Here is a 20,810-nt window from a genome sequence, read left to right on the forward strand (position 1 = left end):
CAGACCGTGCTTCAGTTCTGTCTTTTTTTCCACTGAAGTTGGTGCCAACATTCCCACTGCTTTCCTGGGGAATGGGAGTTTGCCACGGGCAAAGCCTGGACCTGGACTGGGAGACTGGAAAAAGAAATTTTAATGCCTTTCTTTTCCCCCACACCACTTCTCTGCAGTTCTGCTGCCCCTTCCTCAGCTCACTGGTGTTTTCTGGAGCACAAAGCAAGGCTGAGATGTGGCTGGGAAATAGGGTAGAAGCTGCAGGATTTTTGGATGCTGCTGAGATGGAGCTGCTTGGTTTACATGAGTACCCCAGAGTTCATGGTTTCCTCTGTCAGGAGCCTAATAAGGGCTTGGAATTTGAATTATAGTTGCAGATGCCAATTAAATAGAGATAATAGATTTCAGCTTTTCAAATGGAATCTCTTTAAACAAACTCTGACCGTACGAGAAGACTTGGATAACCTAAATGCTTAAGTAATCAGAGAGCTTATTTTTCAGTTTTTACCCTTCCTTTGTATAAATAAATTTCTGGCTGATTACCCTTAGGCAGTGTTGCCCCTACTTTTGAATCTGGAAATTATTAAATAATATAATCTAGTAATAATATAATGTAATTTGATATAATAATAATAGTAATAATAATAACAAATTATGTTGATGCACAGAGAAGCCTTAAGTTAGTACAAAAAACTTCAGGGTACTTATGGAAATCCACCACTTTTATTATTTCAGGTTCTCCTGAGCATTAAATAAATCCCTTCCCTTTCAGTTCCCCGTTCACTGATGCTGTCCAGATTTCCCCTCCTCAGCTCAGCAATGCCATGGGCATTTCTAGGAAGGAAATCACATTATTTTATGTGATTCACACCTTAATTCTGAGGACCTGGCATCAGCTTAGGGACATAAAGAAATCTTTGCAGGATCTCCCCTCTTGACCCCAAACTCTGCAAAGTCACTGCTCTGGCAGGTGAATTACAGGGCTGAATTTCCAGCCTGATTTGTTAATGAAGGAGAAGGAGATTGGTAGCTTGCCTTCAGGTTTATTTCTGCCAGTATTATGATATTATTCTCAAGGACTAAATGTGTTAATAAGCTGAGTGGAGCTCAGCTTTCCAAGTTTCAAGGTGCAGGTTTCAACCTCTGTGTTTTCAGACCACAAGAAGGTTGCAGAGCTGCAGCTGCAAACTTCTGTGCACCTCTCTGCACCTGCATGCAGGGTTTTTGTGCATCTGTGTTATAGCTTGAAGGAAAAATAATGCAAGGGATTGCAAGCAATTGAGCTTTAACATGTAAAGGGAGGCTCTTGAGTAATCTTCAGCATCTTTAAGCTTCTGAATGTATCAAGGCTGTCCCTTCTCAGGAGAAATCTCTGCCTCATGGGCCATTTTTAGCTGTCTAAATGTTATAATAAAATTTAATGTGTATGGGTGTTTAAAAAAAAAAAATTCAAAAATTTCTATAAGTAGTTCTGGAAGTATGGGGTAGGGTAGTATAGGGTAGAATATAACATACTTCTACCCTAAAAAACCAGAAACTTGAAAGAAGTTGTACTTCATTTGAAGTTGTACTTCATTTGAACAAACACAGTACAGTAGCCTATTCTACATTAATGCTAAATATACCACTTTATATATATATATTTGCATATATATATATATATAAAACCAGTGATAACAACCCAAGGATATTTTACATGTAATCTAAATGGTTTTCTTAATTTTAGAGTTAAGTAGACTGCTTCCAATATCATGTTATTTCTTTGACTTTCAGATATTTTGACTTCATTAATTTTGGGAGCACTTTGAGTTTTTCAAAAGGAATCCATTTGGTACATTAACTGACCATGTTATGATAAAAACTTAAAAATCATAGAGTAGTATCCTTAGTAAGCAGTGAACAAAAATGTAGTGGGTAAAAATATGGGAAAGTATGAGTAATCTTAGCCAGTTACTAATTATTATTTATACTCTCCCTGTATGCTGTAAATTTATTATCGAGTTTTAACACAAGTATGAGGATAAAATATGACTGCTGGGTAAATTCAAGGGTTCAGGATATGCCCAGTTATTGTGGTGTAAAAAGTAGTGCTGCAGGCAGCTCTTAGGAAGCCTTCCCAATGTATCTATTGAGATATAAACTGATGTGATAGACCAATCTTTATGCTATTTATAAAAATTGTTCACATAGAATAATAGAATATAGGCAGGGCAGTGCTGGTAAATGTCTAAACTAGTGGTGTGGGGGTTTTTTTATTATTAAAAAAAATCCCCAAAGCAACAAACCAACAAAACACCAAACAAAAAACCAAACCAAACTGTTTTTGAAACCCTTAGGCAATGAACTTGAGTTTTCTCCCTCTTCAACTTCCTTCTTTATTGCTCAAGGCTGAATTCATTCTTCCTGCAGCATTTCTGTATTCTGTATTTTATCAAGCAAAGGGTGAACTCCCCTAACCTTGTAATCTTCCTGGTTTGAAAAGTCTGCACCTCTTTGAGGGATTACAGAGCATTACTACCTATTTGCCTAAATTGGAGCTTTTCAGACTGTGGTCTGGAGACTCCTGAAGCTCTGTCCCCTACATTACTGCTGTCAGTGCCAAAAAAAGAAAGTTCCTGTTTCTCCCTAGCAAAATTACAGTTTGTGAAGGGGTCTGTATTGTCACTGGAAAAAAAAACCAAAAAACAAACCCAAAAATGAAGAGATTTCACAACTGAAGCAACTACTAACTTAGCTGATTCTTTTGGTTACATTACTCTGTAAAAACCAGCTTTGGGATGCATTATTTAGAAATAATGCACTCTAAACTGCAAACATCTGGTAGAGTTGTGATGGTTCTCGGTACCATTTCAAAAAATGGCTCTATCCATCATCTAGTTTCAGTGATGACATAATTGCCTTGAAAGGCTTCCTTTGGAATAAACATCATCATATGGCATTTAATTTGTCTCTTTTTTTCTCCCCTCCATTGGCAGGCTCTGTAAGAATGATGGATAAAAATCCCATCCTAGCTAATGGCTGAGATAGACAACAAATGCCTTTGAATGCTCTTAGCTTTAGAACTAAGTGGTAACAAATAAAATGTGATTTAATAAGTCTGTGGAGTTTTAGATAAAACAGGAATCTATTGTAGAACAAACTATTTAAATTTTTCCTTACAAAGCAAACCAATTTCCCTGACTGCCCGAGCTGGTATATGCTATTTTCTATAATTTTGGTCTCTGCTACGCATCCTAAACACAAATTTTAATAATACTTAGGTTTTGTTGTTTACTGGATTGTTCCATGCATAAAATTAAAAGGAATCAATTCAACATGATAAAATCCTGTATAATAAGGGTTACTTTTCCCATAATATTTGTGCAGCTAATAACACCAACAGGAGTTCTGCACTTGCATTGAAAATGATTACAGACCCTGGAATTAATAACTGTTGACTTCATATTGGAACAAATGCAATGTCAAAAGAATATTCCCTGTCAATTCTTAGTGCTGTTGCAATGTCAAACATTTGCTAGGATTTAGTGTACTGGAAAAAATAACATTACTATTGAAAGAATTATGCTTATTTTTCTTACTGTACTCTGCAGCTTCTGCTAGGTTGAAAATCTGAGAAAAGGTTTATTAGCATTATTTTTCCATGTAAATCCTGTCAGTGTTACAGCTGGTACTGGCAGAATAAGGATGCTGCTGAGGATGTGTTGCTAGGAGAATCACAAATAGTTCTGTTTATACTCTGCTGTCTTCCAGGACTCCCAAAGCCAGCGTACTTTTCACTGGAAGGCTTTTTCATTTTTATGGGACTTTCTGTTAAATAATTTAAATAGCAAGCTGTTAAAAACAAGAGCTTAAAGACAGGTCCTTATCCTGCCTTACTGGGGAATGCTGACTTCTAATTGCTTCTAGTAACCATCAGTAGTTTTTGTGGGTGCTCAAGAAAACAAAAACCAAACAACAAACAGCCACCAAAAAAAAAAAAGGGGGAGAAAAGGGGGGAAAAAAAGGGAGTTCTGTTCTTCAGCTTCATCCAACAGGTTTGCAAAGCTTGCGGACCTCCAGAGAGGATGGTCTGGGTGCTGGGGACTGAGAACATGTCCAGACTGCAAGCATCTCCCTCAGCTGCAGCTTCTTTTCCTTTTCTTTGGAGTTTTTTCAAACGCTGGGTTGGGGTGCAGAGTTCAAATGAGCTCGGCGGGTTCCAGCTCCGTGCCTGGGTCTCACATCTCCAGTTTTCCTGGGAAAGCCCTGCAGGGTGCTTGGGTGCAGGGCAGGGGGTGCAGGTCAGCCCCTTCCCCTGGGAGTGCAGATCATCTCCTGGCTTGGAAATTGGGGTTTGGAAGCTGTGCTGTGCTACAAATGGGAGATGACAGATGAGTGACTTCCCCGAGGTCTGTGGTTGTAAGGCAGCAGAACGTTGTCAGCTCTTTCCACTTGGATTAGGGTTTTGTGCAAACGAGCCTTGGGAAGGTGGGAAGTGGCACTAAACAATGCCTCTGGGTAATTTAGGTCCAAAACCTGGCATCATTAGCAGGATGTTAATTGGGGAATAGCATCAGTGAAGGAGATTTGTACTTGCGCTCCAGCGCTGTCAGCGGGCGCCAGGAAATCCAGGCTGGGTAATTTTCACCTTCTGGAGGAGCACGTTTGTGAACAGTTCCTGGCTTCCAGCAGGTTCTGGCTCTGCTGTAATTGTAAATTATCAATGTAGAGTTAGACCTGAGCATGCTGATGCTGGTGAAAGAGGAGAGGAGTGCAGAAAGCAGTTTGATTCCTGCTATACCAAAGGCTCCTGCAAAAACGAGCTGATTATTAGGCAAGAAGAGTGTTACTAATAGAGCAAAAAGCTGGGCTTTAAATCACTGAACTGCAAGTCCCTAATGTTGCAAAACTTCTTTTGTAAAAGCTGTTTCTGAGGTGCTCTGAAATAGATACTGTGAGGGAAGATCCAGACTCTGATGGGTGGGCAAATTGTCTTCAATTTGGATGTCATTGCTCCAAACCCAGGTTCTTATCTGGGAGAAGGGCTGGAGCTGATGGGCTGCACTGGTGCAGCTGGCTCATTCCAGGTCCCCAGGGAAAAGGCTTTTGGTTCAATGTGGGCAGAACTGTGTGGAGAATGAAGAGGGAAGCAGTGAGGGTGTGGAGATGTTGAATAAGTGGCTTCCAGGTTTTGTGGATCGGGGGCATTCCAGTGGTGGGTTTTTTAGGATGGCTCATTTGTGATGCGACGTGTATCGAAGTAATGATCAGTAATCCTTTTAAGAATATTTGTATGTCCCTTTTGTCTCTTGGAGTTACACACCCTGCTGTCTGAAGCTGCAGGATGGGGGCTGAGAACTCCCCTGTTATTACTCAGAACTGGCTGCTAACACTCCTGGCACCAGGACTCAGGACCAGACAGATAATTTGCACCACGCGTATTGCGGGCGCGCTGTGTTTTTATCCCATCACAAAGTGTGAATGCAAGAACAGAACACATTATTCTCACCAATGTGCTCAGCTTAGACTTCCTAAAATCATCAGATTCATCTTGAATTCAGCAACTGAGGCTCAGTCTACAGGGTGGATCAGTGTTATCTGTGTGACCAGGCAGTTCAAGGATAATTTCTGCCGAATTACTGTCTTCGGCACTGGGATGTTTTATCTGTCTTTTTGTCAGCTCCTTAGAGAGATTCCTGTGGTTTTTATTTGCCAATGGCCTTGACGCACAAAAATGCATTAAACTGCTCCACAAGGTGAATGTCTTTACTTGGGGATATCTCCTCAACTGATTGTATTTGCAGAAAAGAGTAATGAATATAATAACAAAATGTGCATGAACAACCAGTTACTAATGATTTGAAGGAGAGACTGAGCTTGCTTTAGGTTTTTTCCCTCCTCATATAGAAATACACAAACATGAGTTATTTCACTTAATTGCCTCTTCTTCCTTCTCCCAAGGAGAGCAAGAAATAACTCACCCGACCAAAACTACTTCTCATATTACTAATTTTGCCAAACAGTCCTGAATTTACACTCCTGCTGAAGTGGTTTTGTGTTGAGCATCACAGAGCCTCTGGTTCTGGAAGTCATTTCCACCACGGTTAGGCTGTGTAACTTGCATCAGCTTTGACCTCACTGCCTTGTTCCAAGCAACACATCACGACTCTGGCAGGAGCATTGGCAGCTGGAATTTTCCAGGTTATGCTTGAGGATTACTAATACTCAAACTATAGCATTTAAAGCTAGTTTTAGGCACCCAGCCTGTGGTCACAGTGCTGGGCTGTCATACCTGTGTTTTGCTTTGTGTGTCTCTAGTGAAATTTAACAAGACCTGTGGCTTAGGTCTTGTGGGATGGAAGCGTTAAGGTTGTATAAAGGTCTTGTGTAATTCTGGGGGGCTTGAATACAAAGTGACAGTTTTTAATTAATTGGAAATCCTGCTGGACGGTTTTAGTGGTATAGCAAAGGCTTTAGAGCTCTAAGTGCTGTGGTCATGACTTGTTTTATAGGGCTGTATTCCTGTCTAGAGGTTAAAAGAAAATGAAGAGGTGAGCAAGGGTGAATATAAAACAAGCAGGGAGAGCTCAAATGAAGTAGATCCTTCTTTCTAAGCTTTTGATACTTCCTCCTAACTTAGAACACAGGGAATGATCTGCCTTTGCTTTTATTTTTCAAATGGTTTAATTTTGTACCTATGTGGGCTTTATTCACAAGTGTGCTATAGCAATCATGGACAGGCAAAAATAACACAAACCTACTTGCTTCTCTTCCCCGTGGATGTCGTCAGAGGCAGGAGTTAAGGTGGGGGTTTTGCCAGTATAATTTCAGTCCAAATAATAAGGAATTCTTGTACCAGGTAAAATGGAAGTAAAAGTAAATACACCAAGAGGAAAAATTTTTTTTTGATGGTGTAGTCTGCTAAAACTAAAGAAGGTAATAGTCTCTCTGTAGATGGGCAGAAGACTTCAGCTTTGTATCCGAAGGAGCAGGAGGGCCAAGTAGAAATCCATACAGGATAAAGCATTCTCCAGCACACATCCTGATGCTGGAAAAGGAGCAGACAGCATGGGGCAGACAGCACCTATAGAGAAAAAGTTTGCAGAGGGTTTCCAGGGTGCTCCTTTCTGGTCTGTGTGCTCTTTCTGCAGATCTTGTTCAGTCAGGTGCAAAAGCCTCGTGCACAGGTGTTCTTTGGTCCACTGTATAACTGCTGTATATATAACACTGTATAATGATTAATATAATCATTAAACATTTTTTGCCTGTTTAATGAAACTCTGGTGTTAGAGGAGGATTTTAGAAAACCAAGTGGTGGTGTGTTCTTGCAGCAGAAGCCAGCGCTGGTGTAACTAAAACTCTTCTAGTCCAGCAGTGCCATGTTCTGCCTGTGTTTTAACCCTCTGCTGCTGTCCTGAACATGAGTGGGTGAATACTTTGGTTTGTTTTGCTTCTTAGCATCCAAATATTATTCTTTTACTAGTTGCAGTTTCTTGCATTGAAATCAACACTAAGGTCTCATTTCAAGTATTAGAAATTCCGACGTGGGGATTCTTAGCCATGCATCTGAATTTGTTTGTGGACGTGAGCACGTTGTGGGCAAGGAAATGACCACTCCAGGCTGCCTTTTTCAGTTGCTGCAGCCTCAGATTTGTTTGGCCATAACTCCACAGCTTCTGGGAGAGGTTTAACATGGACTTTTTTGGTACGGTCTGAGTTGAGGCCAAATGATCAGTGATGCGCAGGGACTGGGCAGTCTGATGTGTTGCAGGGGAGAGCTCCAGCAGTTCCCAGCAAATGCAAAAGTCTCCTCTTGGAATGAATAAAGATCAGATCTGCACCCAAAAATCATGGGACTCCAAGGCTTTCAGTCCCAGGGCTTTTAAATCCCTTTCTGTTTAATTCAGACAGGGAAAAGAGCTCTTCTACGCTCCTCTGCACTGAAATCGGGGGGATTTGGCTGGAAAAAGTATTGCTGGAGTAAAATCAGGCCTAGTGTCTTTCTGCCAGTGAAAAGGAGAAAGAAATAGGCAAAGAGGAGGACAGTAAGAGTTGTTGTTTGTCACTGACCTGCTAGTTTTACAAGTGATCATCTTGGCCTTGGGACATGTGCTCACCCATCTGACTGGAAGGCACTGGTCACCCTGACACTGCTGTGCCACTGGACAAACAAGCTGATTTTTGAGGGTATTAAGGGACCAGCAGAGAGGCTTTTTTTCTGCCTGAACCTAGTAAAAATGTAGCAAATAGACTTTTAGTGGCACTTAAGTAAGAGAATGCTCTGATCACATTCACTGGGGTCAATAATAATTTAAAATTGAATGGCAGCACCTAGTGAGTCACACCTGGCTGTTCATAAGCTCATAGGCAAGCACTGATTTTCAGGAGGGTAACTGTGGAACTCCCACTGAATTTACAACTGAAGAGACACTAATTTTTTTTACATCATGCTGATGGTCTCGTTTCCTTAAAGCCTATTTAATTTTCAAATTGATTAATAAAAAACATAAGGGAATGCTGTGGTATAAAACTGATTTGTTGCTTACATGTTTTCTACTCTCTTGCACAGTTTTTCAGCAGCTCTTTAAATAGTGGCTGTCATAAAGCAGAATATAAGACCTTTTTAATAACTAGTTTAGACAAGCATGTGAATTTTTAATGCTCCCAAATATTTGAGATTTACTGTTATTTCCTTAAATATGGATGAATTATGTGACTGTACATCCTCAGTTCTCCCTGCCCAAGATGCTATGGTTGGATAAGGAGCTGCCTGGAGATATTTGGCTTTCACTCCCACATCGGTCACTGCAAGGGACTGGTGTGGTTAGGTTTGCTTTTAAATTGTCTGGAAGAGGCTAAATTACACAGGAGTGTAAATGCCTTGCTGTCAGTTGTGCAATCTCTTGTGGAGTTTGGATTCCCAAGGAACCTACCAGAGAGCTGTGGTGACCAACAGTGTTCAGCCCCTGGTAGTGCACGTCAGGAGGATGATGCTTGCTCTGGGATTCTGCCCTTGTGCAGAGCCTCCTGGGCTCCTTGAGCCAGATTTTCCTTCTTCATCTTGTATGTCCATTAAACTTAGCTACTGGGGGTTTTGGGTTTTTTTTTCCCCTTCAGATTAATTCTGTATGCTGTGCATCCCTCTTACAGAAAGGCTTCTCTCAGTGAAATAGTTAATGGGGAGGATAAAAAAATGCAGTGGTGAGCTTATGAGCTCCTTGTTTGTGAGCTTTATTAGTAAGGAGGGTGCACTGAATGTTAAGTGCTGAGTATCCCTCTTGATAAGTAACTAATACTTTCCTTTTGTGAGGCTCTTGCCCAGCTGTTTTTTTGTGTGCCAGTTCAGGAGAAAGGCACTGATTCCACTCAAGATTAGATTAGAGTTAAAAATATACATTGTTAATAATGATGGAGTCCTAAAGAACACAGTTTTCATCAAGGGCATCATGACGTCCTTACAAAAAAAAAAAAAAAAAAGCTTATTTAGTACCAGCCTTCCCTGGTGAGCTCATTCTGTGAGGGCTGTGTGCTTTAACTGCAACAGCACCTTAAACTCTGGGGCAGTAATTTTATTTTACAACTGTTCAGTATGAGTATTTGGATTGGTAATATACATTATGGATTTCTGTTGAAACCAGTGACTGGATGCCATCACTCTATAGAATATAAACCTCCAGATGATAAATTAGTAATATCTGAGCACTGAGAGATTTTTTTCTCTGAGCTGCTCCTATGGCATTTATAATGCTAGGGAAAAAAATAAAAATCCAGCTTCCAACTTGGAACTGTTATTTGCACTTGAAGAGAACTGTATTGTGGTAGTAAGGAAAGGCAGGCATGAGCAGAGTGGTGGAACACCAAAAGGCTTCATGCCAGAATTAAGGGAATATGTTACTTGTCATATTTTTACTATGGATAGCTTTGCTTGTAATTTTACATTAAATTACTCTGAGTATATGGCTAGGACACGCCATGTGATATTCATCTATTTATTAGCTAGTAGTTTTTCATCTAGCAGCTAGATTTTAACCTTGATACATGCAGCACTCCTGACAGCTCTGTAAATAGGAAGGGTAATCACAATGAAACACTTGAGCAGAGGAAATAAATTCCCAGTTTATCTCAGACGTGACCTGTTACTGGTTTGGCTTTTGTTAGCGCCTTCTGCCAGCATTCAGGAGGAAAATAATGATTCCCTGACAAAACAGGTCTCTCCAAACTTCCTGATCATAGAGCCCAATGAGTTAAATTCTCCTCCCTTACGTTTGTGAGGGATTTTAGCTGCTGAGACAGACAAGGTCAAATGAAAACTGCTCCATTACCTATTCTGACTCGTGGCAGAGAGGGGGGCTCAGCTCCTTTGGGACAGAGCCCAGGGGAGATGGTGACATAAGCAGGGAACATATTCTCTGCTTTCCACATTGCAAGATGTCCCTATTTTGCTAGAGCAGGCTGCTCCCCCACCTCCCCCAACAGATCTGAGCCAGCTGCAGTCCTGCATCCCCCTCACTGCTGTAACTCTCTGTAAATATGGCATTAAGTAGAGACGTGGAGGTCACAGGAGAGGGGTTTTTTTTTCTTTCTTTCCTAGCAGTAGGAAGGCCAGATGGAGATGCAAAGCGGGAAGCTTTGGATGCCTCCCCAGATGCAAGGTGCAGGACTGTGACTTTGGTGCTGGATCCCTTCTGCCTTTTGTCCCATTTCTGTTTTGAAGGCATCTCCAATTTTAAATGTTTGATGATGGTGATGGAGGGGGGGACGACTCAGGGTGTGGGGGGGTGCAGTGGTGTATTATATCAGGAGAACCACTGCTTCTCCATAATCACAGTGGACAGAATAGCAGCAGCTTCAGCCCCTGGTGAGGATTTTGGGGTTGGTTTTTAATGAAGGGTGCTATACTGCGAGTTACCAGATGAACACGTCCAATGCCCTCCCATGGCCACTTCATCAGGGGCTGCCCGAGGACTTCCCAAGCGCTTCCCAAGTTAATCATGAGCAGCCCGTAGGTTCCTCGCTATCAATCGGGTGAAAACAAAAACTAAAAGCACTTCGTGCAGCTTCCAAAAAAAAAAAAAAAAAAAAAAAAAATCCTCCAGCTACACCTCTCCCCAGCCCTAGAAGGAAACGCCGGTTGTTTTTCGAGGGAGAAGTATAGTAAGGCTTTGGGTGTGATAGTGTGGAATAATCTCTCCTGATCTGTCATGAAAGTTACTGTGGCCGCAATCGCCGTTCCCAGGCTGGCAGATCCACTATTGCATAACGCTCCGGCTGGCGCGATGCTTTATGCCCAGCCCTCGGAAGTTTTCCTCGGGAAAACCCAAGGAACTGGGTATTTTTAGGACTCCTCGCCCAAGGAGGGATGGAGGGGGGGGGGGGGAAGAAGCCGAGGGCAGCGTTCCGCCTGGCTGTGGCAGCGCCGGGAGCTTACCTTAATGCTTCCCTTAGACAGAAGTGGCGGTCTGGGCGCTCCCTGTGGGCTGCATCTCCCTCCCTCCCTCCAACGGGGCGAGATGGCGAGAAGCTCCGCGGTGGTCGCTCATCTGCTGCGAGCAGAAGCCGAGGCGTCGAAACAGCAGCAAGAAGAACCGGAGCCCGGAGCCTCGCTGCCCGGAGGAGCAGCAGGGGCCGGGGCCGGTACCGTTCAGCCCCGCCACGCCGCCGGTTCTCCCGGGGCCGGGCGCTCAGCTGCGGCCGCCCGAGCGCTCGCTAGAGGCAGCCGCCAGCCCTGGCTCCCCCGCTGCCCTCATCGGCTGCGGCTCGGGGGGCGGGGGCTGGAACTGGTTGGTGGTGGTGGGAAGGAGGAGGAGGGAATTCTCTGGGCAGCCGGGTCGGGAAAAAAGCAAGAACGGGGGGAACTTGTTGAGCGGGACCGGCGGGTGTCCCCCGGCCGGGCTGGGGCGGCGGGGAGGAGCCGGGGGCTGGGCTGGAGGAGGGACGGGACTGGAGCGGGCTGGAGGCGTGAAAAAAAAAAAGGGGGGGGGGGGGGGGAATGGGGGACTGGCGATGATACCAAAAATCTGCGGTTATTCCGATTTTTTTCCTCTCCGCGTGAATAATAGATGGATCTGAAAGCGATCTCTGCGCTGCACCCTGGTTTTCTCCTCTTGCGCTCCTTAAACGCCGGAGCAGATGCGGAGTGGGTGATGCTGATCCGTTTGGGATTTCACGGAGGGGTTGTTTAAAGCTACACGGCTGCGTTTTGTGCGAGGGGAAATATTTAAGCGACCGAATTAATAGATGCTCCCGTTTGCTTTTAAACCCCGGATAAAATGGAGGGAATTTAAAAGTGAAGCGGGTTGGCAAAGCAGCAAGAATGGGGAAGCACAATGGTTGTTCTTAAAACTTAAAACCTGGCTTTTCACCTTTCAACCGCTTTACCGTCTTTAAAAAAAAAAAAAAAAAAAAAAAAAGGGTTTTCAGGGACGTTTTTTCATTAAAAGGAAAAGTTCAACGTTAAATAGGTCATGTGTATTTAATCAGCCCAGTCTGGCAGAAGATGCCATGGGAGGCAGGAGAATCCATCTGAGCTGAGAAGCAGTGGGTCAGTCCCCTTTGGAGGCTTTCAGTAATATGGCTTTTTCAGAGGTCTTTTTCACCACAGCATGAAAGGGGGTTGGTTCAGTTGCCACCAGGTGCTGGCACGTAGTTTGCCTGTAGTGTCACCCTCTTTGCTGTCAGGAGTGTTGATGAGCATTATCCATCTTTGGCTTTACTGCGGGGCCCCCTGGTTTCCAGTGGCAGATCCCTGGATCAGCCCAACCACAAAAGGTGTGCCCCAGGCCACCCCACAGCAGGGAGAGCCACCCACAAGTGAGGACATCTCCGTAGCAGGATGCAGCAGAAATACTGGCTCAAGTCCTGGACATCTTTTTAGAGTTAATTAACTGGAGCAGCCCATTGCACCAATGAATGCTGCTGCTGCTGCTGCGGTGGCCGGAGCACCTTGCTGGTGCCAGCTTCACTCTCTTTGCATCAGGCTCTGCTGGTAGAGCCCAAGAGGGGGGAAAGAAACCCTTATGGACCCGACTGTCACCTAAGCATCCGCGTGGAAGCGTGGAGATGCTTTCACAGAAATCCTCCCCTGCTAAATTCCAGTTGAGCTCTAGAGGAGGGGATCAGAGGAGTGAGTGTTCAGCAATCAGACAGTCAGCAGAGGGCAGCTGAGTAGCTCTCCCTGTCTCCTACCTGTTCAGGTACTCTGTTTGCTCTCTTCTCTCCCCTTCTTTGCAAATTTACTGCTGATTCCTAAAAAAGGGTGTCCAGGGGCATCACTTTTGGCCATCTGGGCGTGTGCTGTGCTTGGGATGGGAGCTGTGCACTCCTTGCAGCCAGACTGCCAGGAGCTTCCATTGCAGGTTAGGATCTCTCTGGGTTTCTTACTCAACAATTTATTGTACAGAAACAGGTGGGAAGAACTTAAGTGTGAACTTTTTCGTGCAACAACGAGCACCACACTTCTGTTCTTTCCCTTTCTTCCCAGCTGCACTGACTTGCTGGATTCCAGGGCCTCTGTGGTTTTCTGTATAGCAGAATAAATCTGTCCTTGGCTGCAGCCTGGTTGCAGACATAGGTAAAATGACATGGTGTGGTGACTAAGTTTTAAATAAGATTGTTTCTGCAACAGAGGCAAATAGATCTGTGGTAGGAGATGCTGTTGTTTGTCACAAGCTGAGGCTGTGAGCTGCACACCCCAGAACATGGAAAACATGATTGCTAGAAGCAAATACAGCTGCTCGATAACCTCAGTGACTTGAAAGGAAAAGCCCTTCAATGGAAGAAGTAGTTAAACAATATTCTTACCTTCTCTGTAATTATATTTAAGGTCTGTAGTCTCAGGGCTGAGTATTCCTGCACAGTGTTAGGCATATGCCTCCATTATAAAGCTAGGAAACTTCTTCTGTAGATTTTTAAAGAATTAGAAAGGACTTTTCAGTTGTGGATCAGGGCCTTGCTAGTCCTGCATAGGTGTAACTGCTGATGCTATGAGGGTATGTAAGGATATTTAAATCAGGTTTTGTGAAAAATAACACATTTTCTGATGATCATGCTTCATGGTACTGTAAAAGGGTAGAGAAGTAAATAAACTGGGAAAATGGAAATGCTTTGTTGTTCCATTTGCCCCTTCTTCAGCCTTTTAAAAAAAAAAACGAAAGGAACACCGAGTGCAACTGGTCTGTAATGAAACATAGTGTCAAAATGTTGTTTGAGGTCTGGCATCAACCTGGAAAAAAGCAAAGAGAAAGGAGACAATTTACTAAATCATTTTTTTTAGATTGCATATGCATTTCTCTCTAATGGAGCGTCCTACCTTCCCCAGCTGCCTTTTTCTTCAGGTGTTTGTCCAGGAGGAATGAGCCTTTCTCAGGGCTGTGGGCTTTGTTCCCAGAAGGTGTGCAGGTGTGTGGATGGAAATCCTGCCTTGGACTTATGAAAAAATCATCAGGTTGTATTTGAGAGCAGGGAGACTTTTTAGTGACACTCAACTTCCAGTTTGAGATAAGAGAATAGTTACAGTATGGAATCCTTCTTCCACATTGCTAATTCCACAATAAATTTGTGTATAATGTGTGTATAAATGTTCATCTTCTTGCACAGCCTGGCTTGCAGACTTCAGGTCTTGCTTTATTTATTTTTATTTTTTTTTCCTTATATTCAGCATCTTGGAGAGCACTGGGAGACCAGGCACATCCCAATGATTGGAATGCTCCTTCTGTGCTGGTGTGGGAATGTCAGGTCCTGCCCTCCTGGCTGGCAGTGTTGGGACAAGTCCTCTTCATGCTCACTGCAGCTGCCAGGACTTTGGGCAGAGGACTGGTGGTTCCTGGGGGAGATGTGTGTGTCAGGCAGGTGTTTTCTGTCATTATGCTCCACCAGAACGTGCTGGTCCTACAGGGTAACGTTAAAATGTAATTTTCTGGAACAGTTAATGAAGTTCTTGTCAGTCCTGGAGGAAACAAGCTCCAATCCAGCTCAGGGAAAAAGCATGAGCTCAGGTTATCTGCCAGGTGTCCCAGCTAACACCAGCATGGGGAAAAGGATAACACACTCCAAAGCCATTTTCAAAATTGGTGTGAAAGCTGCTCTTTAAACTTATCCTGGTGTTAAACCTGGGCTGGATGCTGGGTGCATGTTCAGGGGTGGGTCCTGAGCCAAGGAAAGCTCTGGTGCCCCTGGGGAGATGCTGGGCTGGGCACAGCTGAGCAAACCCCAGCCCAAGGGTCCCTTGGCAGCAAGCTGGGGACATGGATTTGGTCTCAGGAGGGTGTTACCACTTGGGACCTTTCCTGCTGGGCCTGATGTTGGAGATAAATTAAATAATACACATGTTGGAGATACATTAAATAACTTTTATTTAATACATTAAATAATACATTAAATAATTTTTCCTAGGAAGGGTGGTTTAAGTGCTGACACCAAGTCCATGAGCTAGGCTACTAGGATATATGTAATTAGGCTGGATATTAGAAGATAGAGGAGTAGGCATCTAAAGTTTGATAGGAGAAGAAATTTCTTCACTGAAGGAGTTACCAAACAGTGGCACAGGTTGCCCAGGGGGGTGGCTGAACCACCAGCCCTGAAGGTGTTTAAAAGGTGGCTGTGGTGCTGAGGGACATGGTTTAGCATCAGGCTCAGCTGAGTTGGGTTAATGGTTGGACTGGATGGGCTTAAAGGTCTTTTCCAACCAGAACAACTCTGGGATTCTTTAGGACCAGCTTTTTTTTTTTTTTTTTTTTTTTTTTGTAGAACCTTACTGCCTCCTTTTTAAGTGGAAGAAGAGTGGTTTACTTGCTGAATCTTCAGTCACATGAAAGAAGTCATTATTTTCATGCCTTTACATGATAGCTGCCCAGTATTCCCTGGTAAAAGTGTTGCTTGTTTATTTACTTGCCATAGGAAGAAAAATGGAAAGATGTTAAATATGTTCCTCTCTTCAGCTGAGGTGAGAGCAAACTCCCCTTGAATTTCAAACAGGTCCTCATCCAGTCACATCCTTAGAGGTGCTCCTTGCTCTGGGGAAGGATGTAATCTGCTTGGCTGTGATGACAAAGAAATAAGGTCTCTCCAAGTCATGTTAGGCAGAAATTTGAGAGATTTAATTTAGTGTCTTGCTTCATAATAAGTTTTTTCCGTGAGCTTGGACAATTCATTTGAGATTATACTTCTGTCTGTTCTTTATCTGCAAAGTGCAAGTAATTGCACATCTGTTAACTTGGAGGAACATTTTGAAGATAAAGTGGATTTAAGATTATGTGTATAATACCCATAATACCTGCGTGCAGCTAAAATTTTAAATAGCTGATTAAGTGAACTCCTATTTATGGATTTTTCTGCTCTGAGATGGAAAATGCTGAGTAACCTCATTAGCAGTGATACTTACTTCTCTACTTTGTTGGTACAAGCATGAACAGGATTTAGACCTTTCTCTTAATTTCCAATTGTACAGATCACTGGAAGGAAAATATAACAGCTCTTAGCAGCTAAAGCTGAGATTTTGGAGTTGCAGTTGAATGCTGTCTCATTAGGAAATGAAATGGCTTTGGATGTAGTTTCAGAGTAAGAAAGAAGCCCTAATTTTATTGGGTTAGGAGATTTTTTTTTTCACTGCTTTTATTGTTTACAGTTCAGGAGAATGAAGTTTCAGCATAAAAATGTTTTTGGGAAGGGAACTTGGTTGAGAATTGGAAATGTTTCTTTTCTCCTAAGGGTGGGGATTATGAGCAAGTCTCTCGGGGCGTGTACAAGGTGTGGAATCACTTCTCTAATAAAGATGTTCTCAAGAGATGCAGAATTCTGCTCTGCTTACATTATCATGCAGTTCCTGTACAGTTAGGAAATAAATGAGGGTCTGAGAGACCATGATGTATGATACCCTAAATGGCTGCATTTTGTTCATATTTGAAAGGCAGTTTAGCTTGTCGTCATTACTGATGATTTGTGCTTTTATAGCCCTTCTTTTTGCATTTCAGAAAATCCTTTGTGCCCATCTGAATAATAAATCACTGTGTTTGATTTGCTCAGTAAGAGCAAACGTGAAATTAGGTTCTTACTGAGATGTCTTGAGAAAACTGCAAGTGGGGTAAGATTTTTAAAGGAATACGATGCGAACTTTTAAAATATTTTGGGCTGTTTGTTACTTTTTCAAATCCCAGGGATGTGTCTCCCAGCTGCAGAGAAATACTGCCCTGTTTAAAAATTAAAAAAAAAATCAAAAATCTGATGGTACTTTTGAGGGCCTTCAAATGGTTTGAGATTTAAGCACCCAATGAAATCTGGGACGAGCGGGAGTTTTATCTCAGAGTTCAACTTACGGACAAAAAAAAGGCAAATGTAACAAATAATGGGAAGTCTTCCTTTCATCTGCTTCTTATTTCCTCTTTGGGGGAATAATATATTATTTATACATCATTGATTTCATTAGAAGGAGGATTTGATGCAGCTTTTCTGTCAAAGTGAAGAACCATTAAATGTTATAAGGTAATATAAGCTCCCAAACCCTATATCGAGGGGTTTCTAGATTGAAATATTGAACTATTTAAAATTTGAATATAGCATAAAAATACAGGCTTTTATGTCCTTTTTCATGTTGCCTTAAAGTTAGAAGCCCAGATAGCAGTCTGGTGCTAATGCATAATACTTAACAGAAAAAACCCAAGTGCAAATAAAATGTAGGAAACCAGTGAAAAATGAAAGTCGTACAAAATTATTGGAGGAGAATTAAAAAAAAGCAAAAAGTCCAAGTAGTCAGAAGTAAACTGAACATGCCATTTCCATTGATGCTCTGAGTCTAAAACAAAGCTTTTTGGCCACAGTGTCCAGAAATGAACTTGTTAGTTGAGTTTCCAAAATCCAGAGAGCAAACTAAAGTTGCCCTTAAAAATGTAGAGAGATTGCAGAGGACTAAAGAAAACATCTAGAAAGAGTCAGGCACCCCAAACCTTTAGCCCTATAGTCCTCTCCTCTCTTGGTTTAATGAGATATCCCTCATTAAACATCTCCTTTCTTGGTTTAATGAGAGGTGTGTTGAAAAGTAGTAGACTTACTACTAGTAGTATGAATGTAGTGGCCACCAGAAATATTAAAAAGTGTTCCACTAATTTAAACAAAGAATTTCACAGCTCCTTTGCTGCTCTGGGAAGGCAAAACTTGTGTATGGGCTTAGTTGATAAGGCCTTTCTGACACAATTTCTTACTGCAGAATGAGTAATTAAACAACAGGGTCTTACTTGGGATTTATTTAAGAATTTCTTTTCTCCCCCATATGTTTCTTCAGTAATTTAAATGTTCATGTCAATGGAGGATAAACCAAACATAGTAACACACTTCCAGACTCCAACGTTTCTTAAATAATCAAACCAAAGCAGTAGCTTTTTTTTTTTTTTTTTTTTTTTTTTAATCTAAAACTTGTTGTAAACTGTTGGAAATCTCACTCTGTTCCTACAGCATCCAATGGTGCATTGTGTTAGAAGACTCAAAAGAACTTAGGCCAAGCAAAAAAAAAATCCCTGTCTGTCTTGTTGCTAGTGTCAAATATTTGCATAGAAAAAATAGTATTTTAAGCTTGGAGTCGTGCCAGTGCTCCAGCAAATTTTTTAATTTGTTTTTTAAAAATAAAGTGACCCAGGAACTTAAGCAAATGCAAATGATGCTGTGCTGAACTTAGGATTGACTGTGGAAAGGCTTAATTCCTTTATGCATTAAAATGGATGTGAGTCAGTTTTACCTTACCAGGGGAATCTTCAGAAGTTCTTATTAAAAGTCCAAAAATCCTAAAAACACCAAATATTTAAATCAGTCATGCTATGCAGCAGCCTGGTGATAAATATGGGAAACTTGATAATGACATTAAATGAGTTTATGACTGACAGCAGAAGCCAAGTGAAGTCCTTAATCCTGGGTCTGGGGCTTTTCAAATCTAGTGCAATAAAAATGTCTCTGTCCTTTATAAAACATCATCTCCAGGACACTGGATTAAAACCCATTAAAAGTAGCCTCACATTTTGATTTTCTTCAGTATTTAAATGAGTTGGGACTTTAAATATTTATGCTCAGCAGCAGCTGAGGAGCATAATAACCACGTACTCTGAATCAGGGGGGTGTCAGTCTGAGAAGTCAGTGGCTGGGGGAAGGCAAGGGAAGCCCAGCAGCCACGGTGATGGGCAGAGCCCTGTCTGTTGGGCAGGTTTGGAGCCAGAGGTGGCTGATGGGCTTGACAGCCCTTTGTGTTTCATGGGGTCACCAAAGGCTGCCCCAGAGGATGGAGACTGGGAGCAGATGGGCAGGTGGGCTTTGGGAAGAGGTGGTGATGTCCTGGAGTGACTTTTTCTGGAGGTTCTGCATCCCTGTAACTCTGAAATCTCAGAAAAAGATTTATATATTTTGTAATGCTGTGGGGCTTCCTTGAATTCCTTCTAGAAATTCAAAATACCTAATAACTGAGTGTGGCCTGGGGAACTTTGTTGGGTGTGGAGCTGCTTTTCTCCAGGTGTTTCTCATTCATCAGAGCATCTTGTCACAGCTTGGGCCTGGTTTTGCTGCCTGTCACCTCCATTTCTGTAGCTGCAGCTTCCACCACTCGCTGCCTTCAAAATGTGAATGCCTAAATTAAGAGTTCCTGCTCATATTTGCTTGAATTTCATCTCCTATTAGCTTCAGCAGCTGCCTCCTGGTTCTGATACTCTGAAATTTGTGTCTAACAGCTGTGCACTCATTTCATCCCCCACCTCTGTCAATTTGTAAACCTCAGTCATAGAAATTCCCCTTCTGCCTTTTTGGAAGAATGTGGGGCTTTGGGGCTCCTTCTCAGGAGGCAGCTGCTCCACCCCCTTGTCCCAGCATCACAGAATGGTTCAGGTTGGAAAAGACCTTTTGAGGATGATGTGGTCCAACATCTTTCATAGCCCAGGCTGCTCAAAGCTTCATCCAACCTGGCCTTGAGCACATCCAGGGATGGGGCATCCAACCTGTCCCACTGTCTCACCACCCTCATTGGGAAAAGTTTCTTCCTCATATCTAACCTCAATCTTTCCTTTTTTTTTTTTTTTTTTTTGATTTTAAAATCATTACCCCTTGTCACTACAAATCCTGGGAAAATCTCTCTCCCATCTTTCTTAGAATCTCCTTTCAAGCACTGGAAGGCTGCAAGGTCTCCTCAGAGCTTTCCCTTCTCCAGGCTTTCATTTGGGTTGCCCTGCTGTGTTCCTTCTCCCATCTGCTCTGTCCCTGTTTCCTAAGGAAGCTGTATTTATTTATTTACTGAATCCAGTTTTCCTTCTCTGTGAGCTGATGGAAATCAAAGCTCTCACTGAAGGGTAGCAGCAAACATCACTGGAACTTTTATTTGTCAGCTAAGTTTTTTTCTCAGGATAATGAGCTGGGCTGATGCACTAATGAGGTCTGGTTTGATGTATAATTTTCTTATTTCACATCAATTACCAGATGACAGAACAGCTCTGCAGCAACTCATTCTCTAAATAAGGGACTTGATAGCCTGTGGGGAAGCTCCTGGGCACTGGTGGGGATGCTGAGTGGACAGAGAGTGGCTACACTGGGCTCACTGAGCCTTCTGTTGGCCAACACAAGGGATGTTGGTTCTAAAGAGGAGGAGAAAAAAGGATGAGTTGGTCCCATGTGCTTGGAGAAAGAATTTCTCTGCCTTGGAGAGAATTTTTCTGCCTTCTCCTGGGGCTGCTGCTTGCCAGAGCTGCAGCATCCTCCATCCCATGGGGAGTTGGGGTTTGTTTTGGGGCTTCTGTTGTGTTTTTCACATCTCTCTGTGTTTTTTGCAGGTGGTTCTGTCCTTTCCTCTGATAAAAAAGGTGAAGGATTGTGCCCCTTGTTCT

At 42.6% G+C, this 20,810-nt stretch overlaps 2 protein-coding genes across 4 annotated transcripts in view; one reads left to right on the top strand and one right to left on the bottom strand.

Annotated features, from left to right (window-relative positions):
• INSYN2A (inhibitory synaptic factor 2A) overlaps positions 1–11,861 on the bottom strand; it is a 42,517-nt gene extending 30,656 nt beyond the window's left edge. For both annotated transcript variants that reach the window (XM_071749675.1, XM_071749676.1), the window contains exon 1: positions 11,399–11,861. The gene's annotated coding sequence lies outside the window, so the exon portion shown is untranslated. The remainder of the gene's footprint in view (positions 1–11,398) is intronic.
• The window catches only part of DOCK1 (dedicator of cytokinesis 1), a 277,133-nt gene that overhangs the window by 119,784 nt on the left and 136,539 nt on the right, over positions 1–20,810 (top strand). The window lies entirely within an intron of this gene.

Source organism: Heliangelus exortis, chromosome 7 (genome assembly GCF_036169615.1).
Source record: "Heliangelus exortis chromosome 7, bHelExo1.hap1, whole genome shotgun sequence".
Lineage (NCBI taxonomy): Eukaryota > Metazoa > Chordata > Aves > Apodiformes > Trochilidae > Heliangelus > Heliangelus exortis.